The 18,394-nt window shown below is 43.6% G+C and overlaps 1 protein-coding gene across 39 annotated transcripts in view; it reads left to right on the forward strand.

Moving 5' to 3' along the window:
- LOC125633483 (uncharacterized) overlaps positions 1–18,394 on the forward strand; it is a 786,124-nt gene that overhangs the window by 706,275 nt on the left and 61,455 nt on the right. For 33 of the 39 annotated variants that reach the window (XR_012667812.1, XR_012667817.1, XR_012667830.1 and 30 more), the window contains one exon: positions 11,999–12,032. The exons of 5 other annotated variants lie outside the window; for them this stretch is intronic. The gene's annotated coding sequence lies outside the window, so the exon portion shown is untranslated. Of the gene's footprint in view, positions 1–3,857; positions 3,950–11,998; positions 12,033–18,394 lie in introns of all 39 variants that reach the window. One more of the 39 variants, XR_007355624.2, reaches the window with a different exon arrangement.

Consider the following 18,394-nt stretch of genomic DNA (forward strand, 5'->3'; position numbering starts at 1 on the left):
ATTTCAGTCGCCGGACAGCTGACATCGTATTGAGGCATTTGTCATGGAACAAATAGTAACAGCAAACTATCAACAGAATTACACAACTGGCTCTGTCACTTAAGTTTATGGGCTTTTATTCTCCTTTGACTCCTAGTTATTCTAACTGAGAATCAGATCCCAAAAGTTAAATCAGCTGGCCGGAGCATCTCACCTATATCAGAGAGGAAAATGGGTGTTTATCTAATCAATCTAATCACCAATCTGGACATAGAGTCATGGAGATGGTCCACAGCATTGCTGAAAATGCACCTGCAAATGTAGGCAGGCAAATACACATGAAATTGTGTGTGTACAAGTGGGACCCTACATGGTTGGCCGACACTCAGCTTGGGCTCAAGCCATAGTATCTGTGAGTCTCTTGCCCCTGGTCCCCTACAGGAGCTCCCACTCCTGGGCAATCTTAGTGTTCCCAGCAGGAGTTCAGCTCACTCCCCAGGTCTTTCTAGTGCCCTGTTTACAGTTACCTTGTCTCTAGCCCTTCAGGACCTTTGCTCATACTGACAGGTCTCAGACAGGGGAGTTTGAAGGAAAAGGTTAGCAACTGCTGCAGCTAAGATCTTCCTGTTATTGGCACTCACTAGCAGTTTTCCTGTTCCTGAGAAAACTCTCCATGTCTCTGTGGCCAATTCCACCCTTTTAACCTCCACTTCTCCAGGTGGCGCATGATCTGCAGGTGCACCTAATTGGCGCTGCCTGAGTGAAGGAATGCTCCTTGGTCTTTCCAACAGAGGGATGGGGGAGGGGGGTCCCATCAGACCCTACCCATAGAAAAGGTGGCCCAGAGAGTTCAAGCACAAGTGGCATCCTCTCTAAAGGACGGTAACAAACAAAATGGGGCAATGTGAGAGTATTAAGCAGGCAAGAGGAGAAAGGCTTTCCTTTGTGCTTGTACATATCCCTGTCAAGAGAATGGTTCTGCAAACCCTGATAACTGAAGTCATGCAAAGTTCACAACTTCATAATAATTGTAAACATTCAGCATTACACACCAGTCAGCCATTTGGAGTTCTGTATTGACATCTGATTAGATTGTCAGGATAGCACAGGGGTAGGCAACCTATGGCACGCGTGCCAAAGGCGGCATGCAAGCTGATTTTCAGTGGCAGTCACACTGTCTGGGGTCCTGGCCACTGGTCCGGGGGCTCCTCTGCTCGCCTAGGGTACCGGCCACCGGCCTCCTGCCAGCCAGGGTTCCAGCCACTGGCCCCGCTCAGCCCACTGCCAGCCCCAGTCCCGGCCACTGGTCCAGGGGGCTCTGCTGCCGGCCTGGGGTCCCGGCTGCTGGCCCAGGGGCTCTGCAGCCACCCCCAGCTATGGCCCACTGGCCCCAGCCCTTGGCAGTGAGGGGTGCAGATAGGGGCAAGAGGAGGCACAGCTCAGCACCAACAGCTTAAAAATTGTTCCAGAGCCACTGTACTGGGATATTTTTAAGTCCTGATTTGTTGCTTACATCACTATCATGCCACGTGGAACAGCGCGCTGCATTTGACGTTGAGATTAGAATGTACATGCAAGAACTGGAATCAGAATTTTCTGACAGTTTTCAAGAGTTCCAGTGATTTGGCCCAATGCTTTCTTTTCTAATTAAACCTGAAAAGTTCAATGAAAGCGACTTGGATTTGTCTGTATTTCAGTGGATGGGTGTTGAAGATTTTGAAATCAGTTAAAAAGCTCAGAATTGTGGGCATCAAAGTTCGGAGATCTGCAGAGTGCACTTGAATGTACCGAGAGAGATCATGGGGCCTCCATTCTGACCTGCTGGACATTCCTGCCAGTGAAATGTAACTGTTTGAAGAAAATTACGTTTGCAATGCTTTCAGCATTTGGATCCACATACCTGTGTGAACAGGTACTTTCACACATGAAATCTGTCCTCTGTCCCTCTCGGAACCGGTTAACAACTGATCACTCAGAAGCCTGTGTGCAACTTAAAGTATCCAGATACATGCCAGACATTGGAAAACTCAGCAAGGAAAAGCAAGGGCAAGGATCACTAAACTGATAAGATCTGCATTTTAATTTAATTTGAAATGAAGCTTCTTCAACATTTTAAAAACCTTATTTACTTTACATACAACAATAGTTTAGTTATATATTATAGACTTATAGAAAGAGACCTTCTAAAAATGTTAAAATGTATGACTGGGACGCGAAACCTTAAAAATTAGAGTGAATAAATGAAGACTCAGCACACCACTTCTGAAAAGTTGCCTGGGATAGAAGCAGTAGATTGGAAGTAATTGGGCCAGGGCCCATGTTTTTTGTTCTGAGTTTGCTCAGCACCTAACATGACAGCACCTAACACCATGACTGCAGCTCCCAGGCACTACTGCAATACAGATAATAAATAATAATATTAGTGAATCCAAGATATGTGACAAGATCAGAAACAAGTGTTCCTGGTATCTGGAGACTTGGAGAACTGTGACGATGTTCTAGCATGATGGCCATGAATAAGATACACAACAGGATGGTCCTAGTCCTTTTACCTTACTACAATCTAGGCTGAGTACTAATGATGAGTACCACAGAGGATTTTCTTCTGCACAGTATATTAACACATATCAGAGGTATACAGAATATTGCTAAAAAGACATATAGCTATATAGACTGTGAGGGCTTTTTCGTTCCTTACAAACTCAAAACTTAACTAAAAATGCTACCGTGTTTTCCACGGTATACATCTGATGAAGTGAGCTGTAGCTCACGAAAGCTCATGCTCAAATAAATTGGTTAGTCTCTAAGGTGCCACAAGTACTCCTTTTCTTTTTGCGAATACAGACTAACACGGCTGTTCCTCTGATACATGTAAATGGTTTCTTTTCCCAGTGAAAATTAGCCCATTTTTGAGTGACAACATGCATATTCCAAGCCAAAAGTATAGATGAAAAAGCAGACTTGGCCACAGCTGCTACCTGGAAATCCAGAGGCAGTTGTCTTCCTTATCATGTCATCTGCTGCAAGTCAGCTGTAAACCATGGTGACCTGTGAGTAATGTGGCCATTCCAAGCTTATGCTGCTACAACCTTCATACCACACCCCGCCCCCACCATCTATCTCTTGCTTCCTGTCTCTGTAAGATGTCCCAGTCCAATCTTTACCTCCTTCAGTTTCAGGATGGGCAGTGGTCCTGTCTCAGTGCTGCCCCCACCCCATCCCCCACACCCGAATTCAGAGGAGTGTTTTCTTTAACTGATAGACATCTGTGGGCCAGATTCTTTGCCACACTATAGCCTCTTTGCACCAATGCAGAGAGATCATAAATCTGGACGATCTGGCTACCTGGGGATTCTTCTGATGTGGAGGGACATCTCTGGGTGGAATAAAGCTGCTGTAACAGCTCCTACATCACCCCTGCCATCCAGCTGCTCATGCTGAGGGCAGGGCAAAAACATCCCTGCATCCCAGCAGTTCCTTGCTGCAAGAATGGCCCCATGTGGCAGCAGACAGCTGGATGTAACTTGGAACCACCCTTAAGATGCTCTAAGTTATTTTGAACATTAGACCTGGCCCCTAGGTGAGGGGTTCACAAATGTGACAAAGTCACTGTTGTCCCCCCACTACCACCTCAGTTATGCTAAGGGTATCTCAGCTGCAGCTAAGGATGTAGCCCACTTTGGTAAGACTTTATTAAGACCATTTTCCCTCTATCAACAACACAAACATCCCTAAATATCCTTCCCCCTGCTTCACAGCTGACTTACTACAGATGAAGTGGCAGGGAAGAAAATTTGCAGGTATTTGCTGTGGCCAAGTGTGCTTTATCATTAACACAAGATGAGGAAGGTGAGATTATTTTTTCTCTTTGGATGCAGCCCTCGTTCCAATCAACCCAACTTTATTACCTCAAGATTGGACAGTATCCAAGTGTTCTACATGGGGCTGTGGCTTATGACTACCCTGAAAGGTAAGATAATGCAGAATGTGCTGACTTCTGGTTAAGAAGAACCTCTCTCCTAGGAGCATGTCATACTAGTGCTCTGTCACAGGCTCTGATGGCCTGTTCATTTCTGTTGGCTATGATTTACAAAGACCTACATGGTTCGGTACCTGCCTGGAAGAATGACTGTCTTTCTACCTGTAGGATGCCAGCACATCTGCGATCTGTGGAGCTGCTCAGTGGCAGGGCATTTTCCCTATCTCTTGAGCATCCATCTGCCTTTGGTCTCAGAGAACCCACAACTGCCGAACACTGGGGCTGTGACGCATTCTCAGGATGTCCAGGGCTGTGGGTCACAGTGTTACTCCCCTGCCTCAGCAAAAGAGAGACTTGGTGCTAATCTGTGTGTCAGCTCCCTGACACTTACCATCAGTTAGCCATCCAGACAAACTCCAGATAGGTAATTACACATCCCTTTGTCTGGCAAAACCTGTTGTCAAGCCTAAACATATTATCAGTACATACATACAACTTCTTAAATATCACCCGTACATACATCACACTATGATTTGGAGCATCATCATGACGTATGTTTTGATTGGACACCTCACACAACACTCTTTGGGTAGATACTATGAAAGCAATTTGTTAGCTGTAGTGAGTTTGTTAGGCCTGAAAGGAGTTGCTGTTACAGAACAGTGAACCTTTCGGCAGTGAGCATTTAGGGATTCTTAGGGTCACAGGGACACATTGTAAGACTCATCTGTTTTCTCTGGTTTTTTGGTGACATGGTGGGCTGAAGGATGCTGAGTAGTTGGAGGGATTCTTCTTGTCCTTTGGATTGGTTTATATTGGGGCTGCTGGGGGTCGGCTGGGTTGGTTATACAGTATTTAGATTTCTTCTGTGTATTTTAAGAGGTGTTTAATACAAACACCTAGAGCCGAAGAGAAGTGTTTTTTCTGAACACTCAAAGAAATAAAATAAAACATATAGGCTTAGGTCCCAGTCCTGCCATGAGCTCCATAAGAGTGGACCCCTGCTGCTGCCTGAGCCCCATTGCTTTTACTCTAGCTCAGTGCTCGTTGCAGGATCAGGGCTTTATGCTGTTAGTTGAAGCCTTAAATGTTCAGTTTGACCATGTAACCATTGTCTTTAGTCCTATGTAGATTGTAACCTCCAAGGGGCAGGGTCTGTGTCTTTCTCTATGTGTTTTACAACTCTGAGAATGCTGTTGGCATTTTGCAAACCATGAATAATACACCATGGCTTGCTCTGTCTTGTGCATTGACAAACCTGTTCCATTTTGGATTGAGGGAAATATGTACAGCTTGCTGCAGGTATTGTCAAATTATTCCTCCCACTTGGTCTCTTCTTCATTTTCACACTTGGTCTCTTCTTCAATTTCAACATGCTTAATACCTACTCAGGTAACTGACAAGCTGCTCCAGTTACACACTAGAGGTGGAATATTGAAGTCCTGCAGTTCAAACATAGAGAGATATGTATAGCCCCCTTTTCATTCAAATCCCTCAAAAAAAAACAAAACCACCCCCCACTAAAATTCAGACATGCTGCCCATAATTTAGGGCAGAAAATAGAGCATACAGTTAATATCTCAGTGGTTTGCCAATTCTGTGATGTCATAAGTACCAATCATGAAACAGGAGCCATGTGGCTTAGTGGATAAAAAAACACTGGCTTTTCTCCTCTGAAAAGGCAGTTCAAATCCAGCTTAAGGTTATAAATTAAGTGAGTCCCTTAACCTCGTCTAGGAAAGGTGATCTCTCCAGGTTGGAGCTGAGGTCACTGGCAGGTCACTGTGATGAAGCTTGTATTTGTTGGCTTGCACACACTTGCTTAATGGTATAAGCAGAGGAATTAAGGTTCATATCCTGGCAGTATGCCAGAAAGCCAGACACAGCAGGCAGCAAGGTGTACCCAGATACATAGCTAGACACATCCAGCGAAATAGAAATCCTGAGTCACCGGGCAGAAGAGCCACACACTGGGTCAGATGAGTGCGCTGAAGGTGCTGCTTTTTGTTGCTGTCTTCTTGAATTATTTGTCCCAGACTGAGAGAGTCATCGTATGCTTGCAGAGAGTATCATCATAAGGACTTGCTGGATTTTAGGCCAACCATTCCCCTCGGATCACGTTCCCAGATCTACGGTTCACTTCCCATTGCTTTAGCAGTGCATATCTGTTGTCAAACTCACGCTGGATCCCAGCTAGTGCACACTGCTGTTTGAATGTTCACTTTGCCCTCCTTGCTCTCGTTTCTTTCCTTACCCTCCTGCATTGGCACCAATAGAATGCAAGCATGCTGGAACAATTTGTATGGTGGGGGTGTTGAGAGCCATTGAAACAAACTGTACACCCTGCATATAATGGAAACCACTTCAAGTCAGGGGAGTGCTGCAGCACCACCCGCACCCCCAGTTCCAGCACCTATGATAGGATGTATCCCCCAGTGCTTAGGTGCCCACTCACTGATCCTTGCCAATCACGACTGCTCACTTCAAATTAAGTGTAAAAATATAAAGAAGGAGGAAAATCCCTCTTTGAAGTTTGGTGTTAATGCTGCTGGTAGCTTTGTAGTCACAGGGTGCACTACAGACTCACCCCGCCCCCCATCTCCCCTCAGGGTCTGGAAATGACGTTTTTTGAGGTTTTCAGTTTGGATGCTGAGTTGGCTTCTGGGGTGTGTTGCCATCCTGTCCGCTGAAGGAACAGACTGGAACATTCAGAGAGCTGCATTTACACTGAGCAGAGTTTGATGTGCAACAGCCAACAGGAGTCTGTTTAATGGTCTATTTCACTACCATGCCCTAAAGAATATTAAGAGTTAGGGGAGTTCCACCAGTCTCACACCAAAGAGCTAAGACTCAACTGTGAAGATCCTGTATGATTAGTTTCCGTTTTACCAATATACGTTCAAAGCATTTAAATGGCTTTGCGGGCTGGCAGATTATTTCATTTTCAATAATTCTTTAATTCTTTAGCTGAAGAATTTGAGTTTGGGCAGAGAGGAATCTGAAAGGAGTGTGACTCTTAAACAAAACACCTGTCTTTCATTCAAGGCTAAATTGACAAGCAATAATTTAGTTGTCTAAACGCAGAGCTTTCAGGATTTCAGGCTGCATAAATGTCAAAAAAACATAAAGATGCATGGGTAAGGTTCAAAGGTAGGCTACAATGTAGGCAAATATACAGAAGAACTTCAATTATTCAAGCACTGATAACTCTCTGTTATCTGAAGGTTGAATATGTTTTCCACTCAAAATGTGATTTTAGTTTATAAAGTTTTCTGAAAAAACGCAATGTGCTGGATTCCCTAAGTGTTTGTCCTGCAGACTTTGTGAACTCTGAACTCTTTTCTCGGGAGAGCTTATAACATCTTCTGGATCTCAGCACCAACAACCTTTTTATCTGAGTCCTTTGTTATCCCAAGGAATGTGGATGAACTTGATGTCACCTGTTACATTTGGGTTAGGGTAGTGAAGTAAATAAATCATGATTTTCATCTTTTCTCCTACTACCTTCCAAGCATCTTTGCATACTTTATCTTTAGAGATCTCTAGCTGTATGCAGAGTGTATGTATGATGAAAGGGAATTCCCTTAATGCATTGGAAGAGGTTTATATTTGGGGATGTTGTATCTTCTAACTATAGAACCACTTAACCACTTAGCACAATTCAACATCTGGTGGCTGGAATCAGTGAGCCAAATTCTGCCTTTAGTTACATCCTTGCACCTTCTTGGATTTTCAGCTACCTTCTGAGTGCAGAATGTGTCCCACTTTCTGTACCTCTGGAACATTACTGCCACTTTGACTCACACCAGGGCCCTCAGGGGAATCTGGCTATATATTATACTGAATCCAGCCTAAAAATACTTTCCCGTGTGTCCCAATTACTTCTGAGACAATTTGACATTATTGTATCTTCAAGAGAGAAGCAGCTAATATTTGCTAGACCAGTACAAGCTATAGAACTAGGACCCTGCCAGGTTTATAGGGAGTTCGGCAAAGTAGTGGAGGCTGCAGACAAAACTGGTTTGCAGTAGTGCGCTTGGAGCATCTTCCCACACATCTTTCCCATCTTCTCCCACGTATGACTCACGACTCTCACTCCAATTCCTTCCCCCTGACATCTTCCTCCCTTGCTTTGTAACACCAGAACCTACCCTCTCTCTTCTCCTGTCCATGGCAAACAAGCAATGCAGGGAATCACTTTCCTTCTCCCAAAACCCCTGTTGGATGGCAGGACACCATCAAGTGTTCTCATTCCTTACTCTCCCAGGGTAACAAAGCTGGGATGGCACAAGACGGTGGATTTTGCTTCACCTCCTCTCCCACAGTTAGGTCTCCAGGGGAGAGGATGTGAAAGTGCCAGACATGGTGGTCAGATCTTCGTTCAGAGAGGGAGCTGGATTGTGCCAATCTGTGCAATGGTCACTTTTTAAAATCTTATTCATGAGCTGCAGAACGGGAGAAGGGCCATGACTGCTGCTCTGTAGCTAATCTTTAATGGTGCATGCCTGGGGTGACCCAGGCCTCTGGGCCGGTAACTGGGCCACAACCGGGCAGTGCAGGGGCAGTGCTATTCCCTTGGGGAGCTTCTGGCCAAGCCCACCACAGCTATCCTGCTGGTTCCCTCTCTCCCAACAGCTTCCTTTCAGTCATATGCAGACACAAATATACAGAATTGCCAATGAATCTAATCAAGAGTAGTGTAGTTCTAGACCCTGCTTGTGATGACTAGAAGCTGTAACCCTCACTGGATTTTCAGCCTTTCTTTGGTGAGAAGAGCCTCCCGGGGAAGGACTGTGAACATGGCTGCTGCAGGAGGCAGACAGAGCCCTTGCCCTCCCTTCAGGAGCCAAGAGGAGTTTTGGGTAAAGGGAGCAGTAAGAGACCAGCAGCTTGGGGCTCCTAACCTCCCTTTCAATGAAAAATGGGTTGGCTCCTCTCTGCCATGCAGTTCCAGGTATGAAAAGGGAAAGAAGAGGATCCTGCTGCAGCAGGTTCCCAGGCATGGAGATGCGGGTGGAAGAACCCTTGGAGCTGCAGGAGGATCAGAGGTGAGATCTGGAGCACAGGACCTATGTGTAGCTGTCATAAATATAAAGGGAAGGGTAAACCCCTTTGAAATCCCTCCTGGCCAGGGGAAAGCTCCTCTCACCTGTAAAGGGTTAAGAAGCTAAAGGTAACCTCGCTGGCACCTGACCAAAATGACCAATGAGGAGACAAGATACTTTCAAAAGCTGGGAGGAGGGAGAGGAACAAAGGGTCTGGCTGTGTGCTTCTTGCCAGGGACAGAACAGGAATGGAGTCTTAGAACTTTTAGTAAGTAATCTAGCTAGGTATGTGTTAGATTATGATTTCTTTAAATGGCTGAGAAAAGCATTGTGCTGAATAGAATAACTGTTTCTGTCTGTGTATCTTTTTTGTAACTTAAGGTTTTGCCTAGAGGGGTTCTCTATGTTTTTGAATCTAATTACCCTGTAAGATATCTACCATCCTGATTTTACAGGGGGGATTTCTTTATTTCTATTTACTTCTATTTTTTATTAAAAGTCTTCTTGTAAAAACTGAATGCTTTTTCATTGTTCTCAGATCCAAGGGTTTGGGTCTGTGGTCACCTATGCAAATTGGTGAGGCTTTTTATCCAACATTTCCCAGGAAAGGGGGGGTGCAAGTGTTGGGAGGATTGTTCATTGTTCTTAAGATCCAAGGGTCTGGGTCTGTAGTCACCTAGGCAAATTGGTGAGGCTTTTTACCAAACCTTGTCCAGGAAGTGGGGTGCAAGGTTTTGGGAAGTATTTTGGGGGGACAGACGCGTCCAAACAGCTCTTCCCCAGTAACCAGTAATTGTTTGGTGGTGGTAGCGGCCATTCCAAGGATAACGGGTGTAATATTTTGTACCTTGGGGAAGTTTTGACCTAAGCTGGTAAAGATAAGCTTAGGAGGTTTTTTCATGCAGGTCCCCACATCTGTACCCTAGAGTTCAGAGTGGGGGAGGAACCTTGACAGTAGCTGTGGGGCAAAGTTAATGTCGGGTCTAGAGGATGCATAATTAGTTCCTGGGCTGGGGGTTGGGCAATTTTTGGAGGGACACAGAATTAATTAGAATGTGGAGGTTTGGGAGGAGGCAAAAAGGTTGTCAAAATGAATTCTAACACACATATCAGGGGCAGGCTGTGGGAGTTAAACAATCAAAAGATAAGTGTATCTATCTATCTAGTTGGGGGCCACTTTCATGGGGGTTGGGGGCTGACTATTCAAATGACTATATTTTGAACAAACATAATAGTGAGTCTTGGGGGCAGATTGTCCAGTACTGGGAGAAAAACCATTGGAGGGGAATTTAGCATTTAACTCCACATGGAACTCCCATGGGCCTTGCCCCATGTGGTCCTGCCAGCCACCACCACCTGCAGAAAAGCCACCAACAGATCTGGCAGACGCTGGCGATCCATGAGAGGCCAGGCCCATGCACAAGAGGGCTATGTAGTATCTTTCCCCTATGCTCTTTGGTCGTGTGTTTCTACTGAAGCCATTCTACCAATGGCTTTCTCCTGCTCCCAGTGGCCCCTGGGAAAGCTAATACAATATGAATATTCTGGGTAACTTCTGCCTCTCCCTTCCCCTGACTCTTGCCAGCATGAACTGGTCCATCAGAGAAAGCTACATAACATGTAAAGGAGGCAGAACTGCAAAGATACCTGAACTCCATTTTCACATGGTGGGCAGAGCTAGAGGAAATGAGGTGGCCCAGTGTCATCAGTTTTTGTGATTATGAATGAGCAGAAGCACAAATGGGGATATTCCATTGGGAGTCTTACAATTAAAAAAAAAAAAAGCCCTTCCCCCATGTAATATTGCTACAAAAACAGAATTTTCTAAACTCCAGAAGGCAGACATGAAAAATTGTACTCAAATAATTTAAAAGTCTTAGGTGTCCCCTGGCGACCAAAAAGAAAACAAAACAAATAATTTAAGGTTGCATTTTAATTGAATTATGCAATGACATTAATTTAAACATTAGTAAACAGATGCAATTTTGTGTAATGCTTTAAATTAAGTTTCTCACATATGCATTTAATTGAAATGTATTGAGATGGTTATTTATGTTAATAAAATAATTAAAAGCAGTTATTTAAGACTAACTATGAAATAGCTGTGTAACTACCTATATTAATAAGACAGTTAGTTAAAGGATAATGTCTATTGCTTTATAGTTTAAATGCAATAAACAGCTGCTGAGTTAGATTAAGAGCCAAAGTGAAACTAAAGTGTTTTAGCAATCTCAAAAGCTATTTGTTTGTAAGTATACTACAAAGCAATAGAGATTATTCCTATTATACAACACCTATAGCATAAACATTAAAATATGATTTTCCTAAGTGCTTTGATTCCTTTCTCTCAGATTTTCCACCTACACCACAAGAGAGGGCAAGGCTAGAATCAGTGGAAAATGGCTTGAGCAGAGAAGGACATGTATGCGAGGGTGTTTATAGGGTGATTTACTGTCCTAATCTATAGCCATGCATTACTATTGACTTCAATGAGATTGTGTGTGGATGTAAGTCAGGGCAGAAACTGTGTTAACCAGCTGTACTTTTAGGGTGTCATAATTCAAAAATCTTGTTTCTTTTTTGTTAGAAAAAACTCTTCCTTGGCCCCAGATCAAACCTACCAGATTTTAAGCTAAAGGGACTTTTTTGTGGAAGTGGGCAGGGGAGAATCAAGCTTATAATAGAAACTCATCAGCAGCCTTGTTTAGGAAGTGGCTGCTGCCATTACATAATTAACACACAAAGAAGAGACACATTTTGGTCCCTAAGCTATGGCATTTTATGGCTGTGTCTCATAGTGAATACACAGAACTCAGACATTAGGTTGTGGTAAGTAAGCAAATGACAATACCGTGTATTTATTTGTATTACAGTTGTAATTTACAGGTTCCGAGTTGGCACCCATTGTGCTAAGCACTGTACATACATCCAATGAAAAAGATGTTCCGTGTGCCAATGACCAGAAAGACTGATTCAAATATTCTTTTAAATGCAGGTCTTGGATCCTGCAAGTCAATGGATCTATTGAGGTAAGAAAGAGTTGCAGGAATGGGCCTTTATTTATAATGTTTATGCCACCTTAGGATTCTGCCGGTTTTGTGGGAGGTGGGGAATGGTGTTCTTAATTACTTAGTTACACTTGTTCAGTTGTGTTTGAATCAATATTCTAAAGTTTATAGTTTTACAAAACTAAGGCGCCCTCACAAAGTAAATGGGAATTAAAGTGCTTTTAATGCCTTTATCGCTACTTATGATTACAGCCTTCTTCCCACTTCAAGTGGTTTAACTTTCTCTGTGGCCATACTGAAAGAACTAAATTATTGGAGCATGGTATAAGGGGAAATATGTTGACACAGTCTTTGATGTGCACTGTACTTAGTTTCAGTCTCCATTTCTTGCAATAGTCACCTGATAACAATTCAGGTTCTCATCAATCTTTTGAAAGCCATGGTCCCTTCAGCCAAGCAAATATTATCATCAAACCTGTACTGCCTGGAGATGGTGTTTGGCGGGTCATTGGTGACCACGTTAAATAAAGTTAGTACCAGTACCACACTTTGCCGGAGTCTGTTTTTGTGGAATTTCCAAGTGCTGTTTTTGTGGCCCAGAGATACCTGAGAACATCTACCCATTAGCATCATCTCAGTTACCATGACAACTCATCAAGGAAGAACGCCTGACATCTTGTACAGCAGACCAGTGTGCCGGATGGTGTCATAGGCTGCTGCAAGGTCAAAAAAGCCAGCTCCAGTTTTGTTCTTCCTTTGAAATCCATTCTCAGTGTACATAGTAAGTGCTAGCACTTGGTCACAGATGCTTTGATTTTCTCAGAAACCTTCCAGATCATCACTCAAAAGATGTTCTGTCATGGGCATAGTCCTTTGGAAGATCATCCACTCCAGGAGTGTGTAGTTACAACTCAGGAGTGATACTGGGCAATAGCTGGTTGCTAAAGAATTGTCTTTACCTGGCATTGATAAAGCTATTACCTTAGCTCTTCACCCTATCTTATGTATCTTGTTCTCCTGTATGGTGTGGAGCATGAAGATAGGCAACCGGCACTGGCTTTTCTTCCCAAGATGTTGTAGTAGTACTGGCAATAAATTCTCATGGCCACAAGCTTTTCCTGTTTTCACTGTTGTTTTTCTATTTCTTAGGGAATGGTAGGAAGTTTTCATATTGGTTAGACAATAGAGATTGTTTGCATTGATGCCATTTATTTTTGATTGAATCTTGATGATTTATTTATTAATTTATTTATTTATCGCGTTAGCAATGTTGGTCAGCTGTGCCACAAAACTGGAGAGACTTTCTGTTGCCATGTATCTGGTGGATTTTGTGCTGCACCAAATATCCTAATGAGTGTACATGTTTTCCTGCTAGATATTGACATGTCCATTTCTGAAATTGCTTTTCTCCCAGCCTGCTATTTGGGCTACATTCAGGCTCTCTAGGAGGTGGCTGGTATTTCTGGATCGATGGATTTTTGTTCTGTTTAAAGAGGTCTGCAGATTCCTCGCCCAGATATGGTACAAAGGCTTTTTGGCAGACATATCGGATGGACTTGGAGGTGGTTTTAAAGATTGCTTTGTGTAAACCTTGAATATGTTTAATCATAGAATAATAGAATCATAGAATATCAGGGTTGGAAGGGACCTCAGGAGGGCATCTAGTCCAATCCCCTGCTCCAAAGCAGGACCAATCCCCAACTAAATTCTCCCAGCCAGGGCTTTGTCAAGCCTGACCTTAAAAACCTCTAAGGAAGGAGGTTTCACCACCTCCTTAGGTAATGGCATTCCAGTGCTTCACCACCCTCCTAGTGAACAAGTTTTTCCTAATATCCAGCCTAAACCTCCCCCACTGCAACTTGAGACCATTACTCCTTGTTCTGTCATCTGCTTCCACTGAGAACAGTCTAGATCCATCCTATTTGGAACCCCCTTTCAGATAGTTGAAAGCAACTATCAAATCCCCCCTCATTCTACTCTTCTGCAGACTAAATAATCCCAGTTCCCTCAGGCTCTCCTCATAAGTCATATGCTCCAGTCCCCTAATCATCTTTGTTGCCCTCCGCTGGACGCTTTCCAATGTTTCCACATCCTTCTTGTAGTGTGGGGCCCAAAACTGGACACAGTACTCCAGATGAGGCCTCACCAATGTCGAATAGACGGGAACAATCACGTCCCTCAATCTGCTGGCAATGCTCCTACTTATACAGCCCAAAATGCCGTTAGCCTTCTTGGCAACAAGGGCACACTGTTGACTCATATCCAGCTTCTCGTCCACTGTAACCCATAGGTCCTTTTCTGCAGAACTGCTGCCTAGCCACTCGGTCCCTAGCCTGTAGCAGTGCATGGGATTCTTCTGTCCTAAGTGCAGGACTCTGCACTTATCTTTGTTGAACCTCACCAGATTTCTTTTGGCCCAATCCTCCAATTTGTCTAGGTCCCTCTGTATCCTATCCCTACCCTCCAGCTTATTTACCACTCCTCCCAGTTTAGTGTCATCTGCAAACTTGCTGAGGGTGCAATCCACACCATCCTCCAGATCATTAATGAAGATATTTAACAAAACCAGCCCCAGAACCGACCCGTGGGGTACTCCGCTTGATACCGGCTGCCAACTAGACATGGAGCCATTCATCACTCCCTGTTGAGCCTGAGCTTTCTATCCACCTTATAGTCCATTCATCCAGCCCATACTTCTTTAACTTGCTGGCAAGAATACTGTGGGAAACTGTATTAAAAGCTTTGTTAAAGTCAAGGAATAACATGTCCACTGCTTTCCGCTCATCCACAGAGCCAGTTATCTCATCATAGAAGGCAATTAGATTAGTCAGGCATGACTTGCCCTTGGCGAATCCATGCTGACTTTTCCTGATCACTTTCCTCTCCTCTAAGTGCTTCAGAATTGATTCCTTGAGGACCTGCTCCATGATTTTTCCAGGGACTGAGGTAAGGCTGACTGGCCTGTATTTCCCCAGGCCTGTATTTCCTCCTTCTTCCCTTTTTTAAAGATGGGCACTACATTAACCTTTTTCCAGTTGTCCGGGACTTCCCCTGCTCACCATGAGTTTTCAAAGATAATGGCCAATGGCTCTGCAACTCCTTTAGCACTCTCGGATGCAGCGCATCTGGCCCCATGGACTTGTGCTCATCCAGCTTTTCTAAATAGTCCCCAACTACTTCTTTCTCCACAGAGGGCTTGTCAACTCCTTCCCATGCTGTGCTGCCCAGTGCAGTAGTCTGGGAGCTGACCTTGTTCGTGAAGACAGAGGCAAAAAAAGCATTGAGTACATTAGCTTTAATGTACATTAATCTATTGAGATGTTATATGGAGTACAGACTGTATATTGGCCAATGGGCTTCGTGTAATTTCCAGTTGCCTTTCTGTAGTTCCAATGTAGCCTTGGGCTAGAGGTCATGATAGGTGTGATAGCCCCTATTTGGATGAGGATGAGGTGATGCTGATTGTGGTGGAAATTTCCAAGGACCCTGCAGATGACTGCTGGGAGGGAGGTCTCCAACAGAAATAATCCAGCTGAGGCCAGGGGACTAACCCCAGATCCATTGGGTAGAGTGAAAACTAGCTGCTTGCTTAGGGTCATGAAGAAGGTGTAATTCATTGAAGGCAACCCAATCTGCTAGGCCTAACCCACTTTGATCAGATTCTCTATAGCCCAGATGATATGGTTTCTATTAAAGTCTCTGGCGTAGATGGCAGGATGCTGGGGTGATGGTAGAGCAGGAACAGGCCATCATTGGTTAGGGGGCCCGTAGACATTAGCAGCTTCAAAGTGACCAATCCTCATGGTGTCGCCGTAGTCAGATGTAGATGGTAAACTCTGCACATCTCCTCAATTTGATCTTACATGAGTGATCCAACCACGTTTTTCATGCAAACTGCAGTCTATGAGGTTGAAACCAGAGATTATGAAATGACAGGCAATAAGGGACTTCACATGAGTTTTCTGAAGGCAGATGACATTCGTGTTGTGTCAGGAGGCAATGTTTTTGAGAACAGAGGCTCTGTGGCTGATGGGCTCTTGATATTCAACTGTAGTACTTCGAGAGAAGAGCCAACATTTATGGCATTTCCTTGTCCACGTCCACAGTCATTGGGATCCAATAGATTTGGTTCACTGGTGGCAGTTTTGGTTTCCCTTGAAGGGTAATTACAGGGTACATGACAAGAATACAGCTGCATTGTAACTGCCCCATACCTGCATTGTTTTGTCATCAATGTGAAACACATCCAAGATTCACAAACTGGAGCAAGGGTTGTGCAAGCACAAAAAGAGTTTTTTTTTATTTTTTTATTTTATTTTTTTTATTGTCCTTTGACCTGTCACCTGCTGCTTCTCCTGTAGATACTAGGGAGGGACTTTTGTCCCAAAAATCATGCACAGTTTTATATTTTCAGCCAAACAGCAAAACACAGGGGAAAATCATAGTGAGTTTGAGCAGCTCATGAGCCAAAATCAAAACAAATTCATTCAACCCTTTTTGACACCAAACCACCAATTTTTGTACAACTGGGGCCATGATGTTTATAGAATGATAGTGCTGTTCAGTGTTTTTCCATATGTCTGTGTTGGTTGTCTTCTGATGTTTGACAAATATGGGGTGAGAAATTCAGGATGAACAATTTTCTCAATATAATCAAAATTTCCTAAAATTAGTTTACTTTTCATGTTATATCAGGGGTTTTTATAGTATAGTATAAAAACTGTGTACCAAAGGTGAAAAAATCCTGTTGAATCTATTCACTTCCTCCTTTTGAAGTTGTCTATCCTGAAGGGATGATTACATCAGTGGCTAGCTGGCCCACACTGGCACAAACATGTGAAAATCACAGTGGCAGGTATCAACTATGTTTTGTAGAAACAATTTTTAAAAAAGCCAACAGAAAAAGGGGTCTTGGCAGATACTTTTGCATGGTGATTAATCCAAGTGCAGATCCACTACTAATCTTCCATGGAATTATTTTGTTTCTGGGTTGTTAAGGAAACAGATGTAAGGGTGGCTCTGGAGTGTGTGTGTATGTGTGTGTGTGTGTGTATAATTCACCAGTTCAGATTATGGCTGTTAGTCACCCAAAATAATTATTTTCAGTGGTTGGGATCCAGCACTGGGCAAGGTCTAGTCTCACTGCTTCTACATCAGGCTTAGGCAACTGGCAGAAAAGCCCACCCAGTGACTAGCCTTGTTAAGCTTCCAGTGCTTGCAGGCCTTGCTGACTCTGCCCCGGGGGAAAACCTGTGTAACAATGGATAAAAGACTTTGGCCTCCCAGCTTACTTACAAAGGATCCTCTTCACTCATCCTCTTAGTGAGAAATCCAGTTGAATGCTTTTTTGAAATCTTTCAAATTTTAAAAATAAAATAAATCTTCTTACTCCATTCCCCAGTGAGTCTCCTGACTGCACTGCCATGTTGTTGTGCACTTCAGATTCTTTACATCAGAGAAGTCAATTGAGAGGATGCCTTTATTCCTGTGGCTCCAGGCAGGTACATGGCAAAAAAGATATTAACTTCTTTGTGTTCCTTGAAAATATTAAAACAAGAAAGAAAGAAGAAGGTTGCTCTAGAAATGGGGCAAATTAATGTGTATTTAAATAATTTGGTAGCAAACTGTTCAATAGTTTCTAATCACCGCACACTAACTTCATTTGTAGCAATGTTGCGGGAGGATAAGTTTGGAAATAGGGAGGATTGTTCCATCTGGAGACAGGGAAATATTTCTGTGTGTATGTTGGTGTTAGCGAGTTTGTCACTGTCACGTGTGATGCCAAAAGAAGGTACACAGTGACAGGGTGATAAAGTGTACACAGTGAGCACAAGTGAACTGGTTCTGATTAAAATAACCATTCAATTTGGACCATCACCCATTTCCAGACCTCATTCCCAGAATGTAAGAAGTGAGGCCATACCCTTCCTGTTAACTCCCCACACCTCTCTCCTACACACACGGTTTGTCTTCACTTAAAACGCTACAACAGCACAGCTCTGTCACAGTAGTGCTTTAGTGTAAACATTACCTAGGAGGATAGGAAGTATTGTTCCCTCAGCGTAGTTAATCCATCTCCCCAGGAGTGGTAGCTAGGTCAACAGAAGAATTCTTCCATTGACTTAGTGGCTTAATTACACCGCTGGGGGTGGTGGTTGATTTTTCACACCTCTGACTGACATAGTTAAACCAACCTAATTTTCTAGAGAAGACCAGGCCCCACCTACACATGTGCACATACGCACACACACACAAACACACACCTCTTCCCCTCCGCCCCCGTCGCCATTTCATTTACACTGTCTTCTAGGTGACCTAGTGGCTGTTCATCTACTCTGTTATCTTCAGGAAGTTGATGGTTAACCTACTCCTCTTGTCTTTTT

The sequence above is a fragment of the Caretta caretta genome, chromosome 3, assembly GCF_965140235.1.
Source record: "Caretta caretta isolate rCarCar2 chromosome 3, rCarCar1.hap1, whole genome shotgun sequence".
Taxonomy (NCBI): domain Eukaryota; kingdom Metazoa; phylum Chordata; order Testudines; family Cheloniidae; genus Caretta; species Caretta caretta.